Consider the following 15,714-nt stretch of genomic DNA (forward strand, 5'->3'; position numbering starts at 1 on the left):
GTTACAAAGTGTTTGGGATTATTAAATAATGAGAAAGAAAGAGAAACGTGAAAGTAAATTATAAAGTTAAATGCAATTAATTCATTTCACGCAATCATACACATAAGCAGGTATATATGGTTTATGAAAATATGATAGATTTCTTAACTGCATATCAAGAAAACGTTCTATTTAATTGATTATTACGTGAAGTAATATTCATCAGTTAATCCTTAAGAGTTTTCGTAATTTTTTATTTACAAAAAGAGATATATCTAAAATATTCCATAATATTCCAATAACATTTATGAAAATCAAAACAATATTTTTTGCATTAAAAAAATTTCGTTGTGCAATTTCATAATTATGCAAAATTATGATCGTAATAACTATGTAAAATCGCAAAATTCCCGATCTGATAAATACCTATCAAATCGTATCAAATCGCAAATTAATTTTTACACGTGGAAGCGTCTTACATTTATCTTACGTATTTATCTTACATATTTATAAAACATCGCGTAACGGTCACACATACGGGAAATCACACGACGTCTACAATTCTGCTATCGTGTTTGATCTTGGACTATGCAATGTATTGCATTGGGTGCAAAAACTCACCGGATCGATAAGGGAAACTGCGGGTTTTACCTAGTTTTACTCGATATCGAAACTTCATCGCGCACTTCCTTGAGTGATTGGATTTTTATAGAAAACCTTGATAAGTTTCCTAGAATCGGAACGTTAAGATACGGAGAATGCAATTGCACGTCAACTCACACGACGACTCACCCGTTTCCGATATGTCTGTCTCTTTACTACAAACAATATATTGTATGTTTTCGAAAAGTCTGAATTTATAATCAAATTTATTACTAACTTTAATTTATAATAAAAATTAATTTAGGTTAGTAAAATAAAATAAAATAAAATTTATAGACACATAAAAACACGCCTTATCTATATCTATTTCAAACATAAAAAAATTTGCAAAAATAATTTTGATTTTATTTTCATCATATTATTAATATAAAAGGTTATATGCACAAGAAATTTTTAGCAGATTTTATTTTTGATATTATGTAAAAAAAATATCTTATTAGTTCCCATTTAGAAAACAGTCGACACACTTTACACGAAAGTTAAAATATGTCGCAAAATATTCAAATTATCCTAATGTAATATTGCGAAAATAACCATCATAAAACAGATAAATCGGATATATTTGTCTCTATACAGACGTAAATATCACGAGCATTGATCCTTAGACCAATTTTAATCTCTTTATTCTTTTAATAGATGCACCAAGTTATAGCCAAGATGATTTAATTTCACTTTTGAAAAGCCAAAATAAGTCTAATAAAAAAGAGAAAATAATATCAAAATTAATATCACTAAATTATATAATCAATATTAAGAAAGAAAAGAGATGTATGTGTCAGAAAATTATATTTGATGATTTTCAAATTATAATAATTATAATTAAAATTATAGTTACATAGGAATATCTCATTAGAATAACATTAAAATAATATACATATAATTCTAACATAAAAAATATTATCAGATATATATTAATCGTGATATATATAAATCAAATGTAGTCAATTGTTCAGTTTTACATTAGAAATTTCTGCAATAGAAGAAACCGCAACCGCCAATGGTGTATGTTGCATGCATCCAAAATAATTACAATAATTGAAGATTGATTTAAATCTTACGTTGTCTACATTTTCACTCGAGATTTGCAAGGACGTCAAGCATATGTACTACACGTGAGTCGTTATATCACGATCTCTATATACGTATATATACTATCAACATGTATAATTTAACTTGCTATAACGTCGCATGACAAGTATCCATTCTTGTCAATCCGTCATGCTTTAAATAAGGCTCCCAGGATTTAATAAAATACTTCCAAATAAATAAATATATGAATAAGAGAATGAATATAAATAGAGAATAATTACAAATAGAGAATAATTACAAATAAACCATAAATTATAATTATCTGATTTTAATTGATTGGAGCAAATTATTTAGGTAAACAAAATAAATTTATAGTTGCGTCACGCTTTCGTTAAAAACATCTTTTATTAATTAATTTCGATTATATACACACACACACACACACACACACACACACACACACACACACACACACACACACACACACACACACACACACACACACACACATATATATATATATATATATAATCATTTTTTTCACTGGCACGATTTACCCGTCGTATTAATAAAAAGACTCTCCATACACATAAATCGTTCATAACTATTGCGACAGAATATACTTGCACAATGTTACAATCATATCAAAGAAATAATCAATAATAATTCTTTTTCTCTCTTTAAATTAAGATTTCGATAACTATATCGTGACATCTTTACCGTGACATTTTCGTTCCAAATAAACTGTTATTTAAAGATCGATCGTTATATTAGTCACGAAGACCAACCTACTTGCTTACCTATGTGATTACAATCTTTTGTATAGAAGTATATGGCTGTTGTCATATTAAATGATATATGCAAATATAGATTTATTGAGAAAAATGTTAAAAGTTAAAATTGATGAAAATATTCTAAAATATCAGAGATATCATTCTCTATTATCGCATTTTTTTATACATATATGATTATTATATTTCTTCAAATAAAGTTTGACTAAGAATTGATTTTAAATTAAATTAAATTAAACTAAATTAAATTAAATTAAATTAAACAAATTCCGTTTTGGGACAACGATTTTGATTATTTTAGAGACTAAACAAAACATTTAGCGTATATTACTTTATGAAGGAAATCACTATTTAATTAAACTCATGCTCGTGCTTTATATCGTCACGCATTACATTATAAGCACAAGATTTTGCGTTAAAGGATGTAAGGAAATGGTGGTGACTATCGCTGTATATCAGAAAACTTGGATGCGGCCACTTATCTAGAATAAGCGTTCCCTAGCACGTAAAGCGAAGATCCCTCAACGTGAATCCGTGCGAGATATATCGGCTCTTAGCGGGGGTTCCCGACCGTAAAATGTGTCGCATTTCGCAGGCTCAACAACATCTTTCTTTTTGAAATTATGATCGAATTGCGAAAATATTTCAAAGATACATTATGTTCTGATGGAGGTGTTCTTGCGTGATTTTTACTATCAAATAGTATAAAAAATGCAGAAGTAATATATATATATATATATTTCTTTTTTTTTCAAATATATATACTTATAATTGTATAATAAATGTAAGATATTACATCTATGTATGTCATAACTCGATAGTATTAAGAAATGATATCTGATGTTTTTGAAAGCCACGAATGTCAGTAATGCGCAAGGACATTGCTTACACACCTATCTAATAACGTTCTCAGACACACTTGCGAATTAGACGTGATCGAGGTGCGTCATTGTCAGTGTAATGACAAAGCTGGCACGCTTCGGTGACTTTTGACTGATTACGTGCGATGTAAAGGAATAATAGAATTTCTCCTTGGATGAACTTTCCTTGAACTCGTTGGGTCTCTTCCCGCAACTGGGATGGCCTACGATTTCTTTTATTATTGTCGATTAATATTCATTATTAACTATAAGTCGCAATTTACAAGTTTTGATAGCACACAACGAGAAAGATAAGGCAACGAGAAAAATACGGCAACGAGAAGGATAAAGCAACAGAACACGAAATATAAAAATAATTATCCATTAGACTATGATGAAATAATTTTATCTTTGCTAAACTGATATCTAAGTAATATCAGTCTTTTTTATTAAAATTCTTGATACACGAGGCATATATTCTAATTCTCTCTCTAATTCTAATTCTATTTCTAATTCTGTTTCTTTTATGTATTTTATCTCAAAGATTAATATGAATATGGCTTTTCCCTTTTACAAATGTGTAAAAGTTCTATTGCGTTTTGATCGCGACAGCAAATGATTTATCTGACTTGATTTATCATTTAATCAACCGAAAGGGAATTATGTATCCTACAATCACAGATATAACATAACATAATTAGTACACGTGTAATAAATCGCTAGCAAAACTTAACTTATTGTTAGAAGCAAATCTTGTTGATTGATTGGAAGCGTATAGAAGGGAAAAAATTTTTGCAATGCCCTCAGTTCGATTCTTTTGAAGATTAACAAAATCAATCGAGCGAACATACAATTACCAAAAACATATTTGTTTATTACAAACGAAAATATGTAACAAAGAAAAGTTTGAATGAACACATATATAACATGTAATTTTTATTATTTTATATTAAGTTGCGTTATATGTAATGTTATAAAAATGTAAATTAAATAATTTGATGACAAAATATATATTCTATAAAATACACACAAGAATGTATGTAACCCACAAGAGCAATTTATTTTTTATGCAAATATAGAACAAATTAAAATTTTAGTGATATTGTAACATCGGGCAATCTTAATAGTTTATGCTGGATCGATTTCACACAAAGGGGCTATAGATTGCTCTCGCGTGAATCCTTCATGGAACGAATCCTAAACTCTCGGCAGATTATGCTGGCTATCGGTTAGTTAAATTGCACAGATACGCATAGACGCAGATCGCAGGTCGCTCGTTTTCGAACACTTCGCTGTTATCGATGAACACGCTGGACGATATATAGCGAGCCCTCGTAATTATTAAAATCCTCTCAGTGGTCTGACAGAGTGTCCCTCGTGCCATTGGCACGCTCATTGTTGGCCCGTCACTCTCAGAGCGACTTCCTGCGTTATAGAATCGAAGAGCTATCGATCGTACGTGCGAATTTGTTCATAAAGACGTTTCCACGATTCGCAAAACTTCGCCAAAATGTTTCCATTAGATTTTTTATTCGTTCCAAATGAATATCACTTTTGTGCTCTCGATAATTTTGATGAAATGATGTTTCAGATTTTCTCTTAATTTTGACAAGAGATGATATTTAATTTAATATTAATTTTTTCATCTTACGAAATTTAATTTTTGTGTGCTTATGTATATGTGTATCAAACGAGAGAGAATCTTTTCTAAAAATATATATTATTGCAGTTTTTGACAGCAGAAATAATTTGATTGGCGTGTTCATATATATCAAATTTATTTTTTTTTAATTTTATTATGTATGGATTTCTAAGAAAAAAAATAAAATTTCTATTAAAAATAATATCTTTTCTTAAACATGTATTTGGTAATTTATTTAATGATATATTTTGATTTATTTTTTTTCTAATTATTAAGATAAATATCTTAATAATTACAATAATATTTATAAAGCTATTTTCTAAGATTATACAAGGAAATTATTGCAAGATTCTAAGAATTTGAAATTATATATTGAAGTATTATTCATTTCTATTACGTATATTCTTGAGTAAATAAAAACGATTTATAAAATGATGCTTTTTTGCATATGATTACCATGTAAGATATAAGAGTTTGATGAGTACACGCGAACGATTATCGAGGATTGATATAACTGTCAGATTGCTATCAGGAAAGGGAAATATAACAAAAAGCCACGTAAAAATGATTATACACACAAGGAGATCCAGTTCATTTTTTCTGTATTCTTTTTTCTTCGCAAGTATGCGACGAATTAAATACAAACGTCACATTATTCTATTTAAGAGGATTTTTGTGAATGCGAGTAGATAAACAAGAAGATTCCGATGAAGTGCGTATCTGAATGAGAGCGCATTTAAACGCATTCCGTTGTTTACCAGGATAAAATCTTTGAATTTCACAATCTTACGACTGTATGTTAAGTTAATTAATAAGATACAATAATCGCTTGATAGTATCGCTTACAGGAATTTATCCGTGCTGTTTTCCTGGCTATTGACTCTTGGATCGATACTTTCCTCCATTCCTTCGCATGAACCTAATGGTTACCAAGAGTTTGAAAAGATAAACTGCAAAAGATGAGATGTTAGTAAGAATAATTAATAGAAAAATACAAATTGCGAAATCTTTCACCACATCTTGGAACAAAATCACTTGTTGAATTAAACATCGATTACTTTAACACCCAGCTTATGGCCAATGCAATTATCGAATATAGACGTCTCTAATAATTTCTAATACACTTGACAAATAACTATATTATTGTATCTAATAACTTCTAATTATTGCAATTACCTGACACGATCAACATATAACCTATTATATAATAAGACATTTTAATTCTAAGCGCATTTGTATTGCTTAAACATCATTCATTAAATATAAAGATCGAAAAATGCACAGCAAAGAATTACACATGTGCTTGTTACACATGTTGTGTTATTATACAGAAGAAATAAATAGATAGATAGAAGAAATAAATAGAAGATATAAACGTGAAGATTCCATAAAATGTAAATAATGTAATTAGATATTTAAAATTTTTAATATAATGCTTTATAGTTTCAAATATATATGACCATTATTTTAAGAAATATTATTTAAAAAAATACTATTTTGTCCCACAAATGATAATGTCAGATCTCTTAGATCTCTTACGGATATATCTGATGAGATTCTATCATGTGTCTTGAGATGTAGAAACTATGATCAACGACACGTGTCACTTGTTGCATTGTAATAAAGCAATTTATATTTAATTAGAAAAATTAACATGTATGTCTAAGATAAATGCAATAGAAGATTTTTTTTTAAAGATTCCCATTTTGATAGCACAGTTAGAAAACACGTACGTTAATCTTTTACTGTTGATATATAAACACCTTAGAGAACTTCAACAATCTTTTATCATTAATGCAATCTCTTTGCACTTTTGCTATAAACTCTTATTACAAAGATTTATATTCATAGCATATATATAACTTTTTAATTGATTGCAAAAGACATATGAATAGCGCTTAAATTTTATTTATATTTTTAAGATTCAAGCATTTTCAAAAATATTTTTTAATTAATTGTTAAAACTGTCGTTTCTTTCTCTCTCTCTCTCTCTCTCTCTCTCTCTCTCTCTCATCTCTCCGATTTTTTAAATAAAAATTATAGAAAATTATAGAAATCATATCTAATTTTTATTATAATTATAAATTAGGATAAAATATACGATTACATTATTACATTTAATGTTATCCGTATGCTACACATATCTAAAAGAGTGTCTTTATTCTATTATGTTAAAGCTTTCGCACAATTGCCGTAAACAGCGGCAACGGTTTGCGGATAAAAATCGCTTTATCCTGTCGAGTGTGCGGTCCGGAACGAATCAATTATAGAAATATTGGTTGGCAATACGAAACCAGCTCTACTGTTGTCATTGACTCTAGATCGTCCAGATGAGATCGCAAAACGATTTGCGCGGCCGTCACCGGATAATTGGTCCTTGGATTTGGTTCCGGCCGAGGTCGAATTGCTTTCTGTTTCGCGACGTTGTGAGTAATCAACGACTTTATCAGTGCACTCGTCGCTCTGATTAATCGACCATTGCGTCGTCACGCATGTCGAATCCGGATAAAAAAAGAAGGAGAGACATTGAACCCGGCAAATCTCAATCAAGAAAAAGTTCGATTTCTTTTGTAAAAAACTTACGGGAGTATTTGCGTTTCCTTTATGAACGAATCGCGTAGATACAGACTCGTGCTTATTTTCGCTATTTTTTTATTCGCGATTTTGCAACGATTTATGACATTGCCAAAGTTTTATTCTTCATTCGTTCGTATCCTTTCAAATTGGCCTTGTACGCAACTTACAATTTACTGGAAAGACAATGCGTCCGAATAAATCTATTTCGTTTCTTTTTTTACAAGATATTGTCATACAATTCTGAATTATTTGTTTATAATTTCTACTACTATAGTGTATTTATAAATAAATAAATAAATAAATAAATAAATATATATATATATATATACATATATATATATATATATATATATATATATATGAAATACAATTAAAATTAATATTGTTAAATTAATGTAATTAAGTAATGTAATTATATTATGGTAAAATCATTCTACACCAAACAGATGATTCGTAATATTTTATATTAATATATAAATTAGCAAGAAACGTCAACAATTTTTTTTCACGCATTATTTGATCATATAAATAATTGAAAAAGTAATCGCACAAGTAATTATGATTTAGAAAAATATATGCTAATATATAAATCAATTGCGTGCTTTTTAACATTTTTATAAATATATGTTTTGTAGAGTACATCTATTGCAATTATGCACCTACATATATACAATTACATATATATATATGTGTGTGTGATAATTTTTAATTAATTTAGAGCGTTCGATACAGCATTAATTATCAATTGAGCACTATCATCGGGATTTCCGATCAAAACGCTTTCAGTTGTTATTTCCTTAATTGTATAATCGCAATTACGTAAACTCTATTATATAGAGATTTATAAACCACAGACGGAATATTTCTGATAAAAACGATCAAAACAAGTCTATTTACTGAATCGGTTAAATAAAGATCGATTACGTCTTCGTTAGATCTATTTGCGATTGTTTCGCGATATACATACATATAATGAAATGAAGATATGCAACTTTATCCGCTCAACACGCCCCTAATGATGAATATTAATCTTAGCATAATTATGCGCAATCAGTTTCTTCACACATCTTTTTTTTACGATATCGTGTATCGATGGCATTTGATTTTTAATACAGATTATGAGTACTAACCAATTTGCTTGTACATTTAGCGAATAATAATGCATCGTGGCTATCTCCGTCGTTTTATGATAATTCTGGCTTATCTAATAAAAGTGAAATACTGTATGATAATTATGCGATGCAATATTGCGCGTCTGCATTAATAACACTCACTTTTTCTGTATCAATTTTCTGCATATCTGGATGAGTACGATGCTAGAATTGCATACAATATGTAAATTCCTAGCATGTAAAGTACATAACCCATCAGTATGTGAGTTGCAAATATACTATGTTATTCACTTTAATCGTGGCAAAACATTATGATAATGTTAGAGATTAATTATCTCCACCCACTACGAACAATAAGTAAAATTGCAAAATACATGTACATGTACATGTGATTCAATTATTAATTATTAAATAAATTTAATCTACAAATTAAGTTGTCGCCTTGAAAGAGTTAGCAAATGCATTCTCTATTATTTACAAGATAATATCGTGGCAATTAAAATAGCTATTTAATGACTTTATTATTGCGATAATTAGTATAATCGAATCCTTACATCACTTGTGAAACATCGGCGAAATCGCAACAAGGTTTGTTTATAATCGATCTATGTACATTAAGGGCTTTATTACTCGGCTACTATGTAATATATTGCCCGAGCACTCATTAGCATATGATAATTATCGACATTGATAGAGACTAATAACCGTAATTATAAAAATAAATATTTATAACTATTGTGAAACTATTATGAACTATTTGAACATCTTCTTTTCAAGCAACAAAATTTCTTTTAACTGGAAAGAGATAGTTGATATCTATATAAAAAAAAATATATATATATGTATTGTATATATAGATACAGAATGAATTTTTAGATATCATATAGTGTTAACCTAAATAAATTATATTATATTATTTTAGAAATATTAAGAAAGCTAAAGAAAGTGAGAGAGAGTTAGTTAAGATAAGATAGGTAAGATAAGAAAGTATTTCTATAGACAGCATTAAAACATTTTGCTATTTTTTGCTGTGAAAAAGAAACAATAAATTTAGTTGCCATTGATAAAATTTTTCCTTTATAAATTTATACTTGAATATATTTAAACTTGCATATACTTAATATATTTACTAAAGTATGAGTCATGATTATAGAGTTTTATGCAACATATTTATATATTTTGCTGCATCTATATATCTTAGACGATCAATATATATGTTGCGATTCTTTACATAAAAATATTAACTTCGCGATTAACTAATATACTACGTAACATCCAATTCTTTATTAGTAGATATAAGTATAATACAAACAAGAATTACCTCACAACTCGCAGATGTAATAAAAATATTTTGCCTTTGTTTACTCAAAAGATGAAAAGATGCTACTGACTATACATTTAATATAATAAAATAAATATAATATGCATCTTTTTATTTAATTAATAAATATAATTAATAGATATATTTTTCGTGATTTTTGACTTACTATTTTCGTCAAATATGATTACCTTTTAATTTTTAATATTGTAAATAATCTTAATATTGTAAATAATTTAATATTGTAAGTTAGTATCTATTACAATAGATAATCTTTTGAACTTGTTTAAAAAAAGAAATAATAAAAGTTAGATGTTACATATAATTATTTAGAGTCTCTTATTGGATTTTAATTATTTATTAGAAATATTTGTATTGTAAAGTATCGCTATGTTCTAAAATTGAGTTCTCGAAAGGTACTTTTGGGGATCTTCCATAAAATAACGGTAATTCCAAGCATTAATGATTCAGTTAAGCAACATTATATCTACAAAATGAAATTATCCTATAATGAGAAATGTGACACATTTAATTTCCTACTGAAGAAACCTATAGCTAAGTACATAATTATATTCTTTATTACATTACTAAAGATATTGGTCATTTTGTTGCATATAACTTAAGACAAAGACTAGGAAAGAGAGGTATAAGAAAAATTTACTATTTGTTTAAATTATATTTTTTGTTGATCCTCAAATATATTCGATGAGAAAAGGAAAACAAAATTAAAAAATTGTTATAACTAATTTTTCCCTCTTTTCTTTTGCGATAACTCGATAATTATCCGTAAATATATATATTATGTAAAAATATGTTTTTAATAGCGAATAGAAGAAAATAATATTCTTTATTTAATTTTGAAAAAGAGTACAGAATTAATTCAATTAATTAAGATTAAGATTCATTGATATTAATTCATTGATATTAATTACTACAACTTTTTTTCTTTTTAGAAATTCCAAATACGCTGAAAAGATATTAGATATTCTCTCGTTTACTATATACGCAACATTAAATTAATTATATTTTTAATTCAAACTATCAAATATGAATCTTTATCTTAAAATATATGTGTCCAAATATTTGTTTTTTCTATTTTATTCAAGAAATGTTAAAGGATGTTTTAAATAATTTAATGACAGATAATAAGATTTTCTTCATTTCTAACATTATCATCTTCGCACATTTATCGATGATTAAGACAGATCAGTTAGCGTTTTCTGTTTTACATCGCGGGAATTTATATAAAAGTCGTATAATAATAAATTTATAAATTGTATATCTCTTTTACTAATACATGACATATTGGTGTTGCAAACCTCTCTTAGGCGAGATGTTTTTAATAAATTTATACGATAAATTATATTCATGTGATTGCATATCCGATGTCGATGTCTTGTGTTTAAGTTTATAATACTAATCTTTTTCTCATTTATAAATAAATGCAATTAATTAAATGCAAAAGTTTTTACTCCACGCAGACCGAGCACTTTCATTTAACTTATGCAATATTCAGTAAATAATATTTTTATCGCATTTTTCTTAGAAATATAACATAAGATTGGCGATAATACGTCTCCGCTAACCCTTAACAAAAAGCACAAGTATAAAATGCTTCAATTACCGGATATATATATTATATGTCTCGCATATGTGTGAATTAGTGCGCTACTAATTGGACAATCAGTACAATGTCCGTACTAATGTAAAAATATGACAATTATTCTATTGATCTTTATTAAAATGCTTATGCGACATAATACAATTTTTTTTTATAAAGTTTATCTCAAATCTATCGTTTTATACAAATTACAATATGAATAACATAATGCAATATTTGCTTTTGCATTCCTTAGTTGCAAATTCAAAAGACATGTTTTATCAGTTCTATGATAAATATCATCTTTAAATATATATTAATGTAATAACTTAAAAGTATGCATTAATTTAAATTATCTACGTTTGTCGTTTATTTATTGTGGCTATTTTTTAATCTTTTTTTACGCTTCCTCGCTCTAATTCGCCGAATTTATCAATTCAGAATTTACTAAATACTTGATTATGATCTAGATCTTAACTACGTAGTCTTGACGTAGAGCAAGTACCACTTCGTCTCCGGACACGTGAGGCGGCCTTGATACATGAAAGTAAGATTGCGTCTCATGTTTTGGTATAATGATGGTGTGTAGGTTACTGTGTATTGTATACTATATATACACACAGATATTATATGTATATACACACGTTCACGTGCTGTTTAAAATACTGAAATATTTCCGTATCTCTGACACGCTTTGTTGAATAAAAGTTGTTTTTCATAAAGTGTAATATAAATCGATTCTATAAAATTCAGTTCTATAATTCGAGATGGACAAACTACAAACTTTGTTTCTATCAATTTACAAATTTTTTAATCACGTTTATATAATATTATATTATATTTAAAATATAATATTATATTTTTATTATATTATATATTTTTTATGTTTTATTTTATATATATACACAATCGAGTAAAGGTATATTGTGTTAAAATATATAAATTAATATATTTATATTGAAGATAATATGTTGGATGTTTGGCATGCGATAAATTGGAACATTTTAATTATAAGATCATAGACATTCGAATGGCCTCAGTCACAAGGATTTCACAACGTGAAACGTAATTCCGGAGACAATCAATCCTATTGTCCTTAGAATTTGCTCCGCGTGACAATAATTTAAGTCGTGGCCAAAGACTCTTTAATGACTCATTTGCGTCGAGTTACTTATTCAATCATAATTAATACGAAATTAATTATTGATCGAGTTTTTATGATCGGAAAATACATACTGAATCTTCAATAAGACAAAATTCATATACGTAATCAAGACATTTAAAATATTTTTAATGAAACTGTAGTTGTTTTAAATATTTTCAATAGTTGCTTACAATTATTTATATGTGTGTATTTCTAAATAATTAATTGTACTCTTAATTTATACGTTCTTAATTATACTTGCTGAATCATTTAATTGTTATTTTTCTTTTGTTACTAATTTTGTAATATTTTATTTCGAAAGAGAGAGTAGAGATATAGTTAATCTTTTTATTTCCAAGATCGCTAGAAGCATTTCGCGATAAAGGTTATCAATTAATGAAAGAGATTACATTATGCAAACATTCTTGAGTGTTAATGTGAAAAGAATTCTAAACTATTTTTATTTAACAAAGGCAATAAAATGTTAGAAGATATAATACAATATATCTAATTTTAATCACATCATTAATTTTAATTATTACATCTAATTTTATCTTTAATTAATTTTTAATCAATTTTATCTTTTATTAATTTTTAATCAAGATAAATAAAAAGCGCTAAATCGAGTTATATATGAAACAGAATATTAGATTAAAGTCTTTAAATTCCTATCTCAAATTCCTATCTTTTTCTCGTTTTTTGCATAGATTTCTGAGGTGATATTTTTTTGTAATTTATTATGCTATTTTAAAATTTTATTTTATGCTATCTTGAAAATAATTAAAATATTAAACTTCTTCCTGTATTTTTATAAATAAATTTCCATTTTTAACTGTTGAATCGAAAATAAGAAAACTAGAACTAAGCATTCGTGTTTTTGCATTTTTATTGTTTTTCGTGTTTCTTGCATTTTTATTGTTTTTAAAAAAATTTAATTTCCAATAAAAACAATTTATTCAGTTTGTTTATATGCTTGATCACATACGTCACGTAATTATTTCTTTTTTATATGCGTGGAGCATTAAATCTGTACACACTTCCTCTAGAAAATAAAACTATGTTAATGAATGCGGAGTGAAAGTAATGTATGCATTGGATTATCACATTATTTGGAATGTGATTCACGAGTCGCGATTATTGAACGATTCTTTCGCTGGGCGAAGATGATGAAATGATTACTGTTGGAAACTCCCAGTCCGGGAATCCACACTTCGAACCTGGATTGTCCGTTAAGGAAGTTGCCAGAGAATTCAACTCGGCCACTCGGGGAGTTTCCCAGCTATTCGTGCCTCCAAGTAACGCGACTTGTGACGTCGACCGCGGCGTACATGAATGACGTCTGAGGAAGAGATGTTTTTCTTTAGCGTATTGCTAAATCGGCAGTCGTTGTGAAATTATCGTCCATTAACTGTAAATTTTTGTCCGTCTTTTTTTTATTTGATTTTTGATAAGTTTCAATCAAGTATTGTCGATTGTAAGACCTTGAATGTTAAAATGAATGTCAGGAAGTTCTGAGCATTGTCTCTTCCGTATTGATCTCGTCGAATTCATCTGTCTGTACCAAAGTACATTATTCTTCTTGAATTTTTATGGAATTTTTTTCATTGTTTTGAATCGAATACATATGTTAAATATTCAAAGCCTATCTTCCCGAGAAAAAACATATTTTCCTGCTTTAAATAACAGCATCGTATTTTTTATTTTGCATTCAATTAATAAGTTTTTCGAAGGCCATATATCATCTTGTTTGAATGATCTCACGGCTGCTAATTAAGAAGAATCGAATTTCTAGGTCTCTATTCAACTTCCGTTATGCAACGCTGTGTAATAGTACGCAAAGTCAACATTTTTCTATTTCCGCATGCGCTCATGTACACATCGTGCTATTATGCAGATCAAGTTCTTAATAATGCTGACGATGTTAAATACTTATCGTCGTTGTTAAATACTTATCATCAATATTTATCACAATTCCTCACGCATCCATCGAACGCAGCACTATGTCGGCGAATATATAGGTTGGACCGTACGCAGTTGAATCTTTAGAAAGTCATAAAAAGCGATCACATGTATGGTATTTTCTCTCGAAAGATCTTTCTCTGAACGATCACTCGACTGTACGCACGATCGCTCATACGTGCGTAATGTACATGAATGCGTGACGCACAGAAGTGACGATTGAACAGTGGAATCAATGCCGAGGATTGATGCAAAATACAGGATCGTGCAAACGTCAATGTCCAGAAGCAGGTTCCGATGACGTCGACGCGAAACCAATTGCGGTTTTACTTTTAATACATAATTTGCGCAAAACTAGAGGAAAAGTAAAGTTGCAAAAAAATTGTCTATGTAAAATGCAGCAATTTGTCTTCAGCTAACTTTATATATTAGCAGTATAATGTTGAATTATCTAAAAAAATGAAAATATGAAAAAGATGATAGAAATATCTCTGTTTGATTTATAATAAGGATTTTATGTGATATATAATTATATTATTTAAATATTGACGCTTAAATATAATATAACTTAATATATACTTAATATTCAATTTGTCTTCTTTTTTTTATTATCATATAAAATGTATATATTTGATTAATGTTCTCATTTTTACTTCCATAATTATCCATATTTATAAATTATATTAAACTAGAAATTAATAATTTTAACAAACATATAATAAAAATTATAATTATTGGAAAAATAAAATTAAATGTCGCGATACATATATTATTAAAACTATCATGTGAAAACCTGAAGATTTTTTTTAGACATTTTAATCGTTTACATCGATATTGTCAATTATATATTTTTATCGATATTCTTAAATATACCTTTTTTTAAGTCATCGAAATACCAATTTTCACCTAGTTAAATCTCGTATTTTAAGCTTAAGCTATAAATATGGTTGAATAGCTATAAATATGGTTGAATCCAGAAAAAGATATTGGCAACTCAATCATTCACATTCTAAAATGATATCCACGTTTTAAGAAACATC

This window comes from Camponotus vicinus, unplaced genomic scaffold, assembly GCF_025532165.1.
Source record: "Camponotus vicinus isolate PSW18456_S1 unplaced genomic scaffold, iyCamVici1.0 SCAF_2, whole genome shotgun sequence".
Classification (NCBI taxonomy): Eukaryota; Metazoa; Arthropoda; class Insecta; order Hymenoptera; family Formicidae; genus Camponotus; species Camponotus vicinus.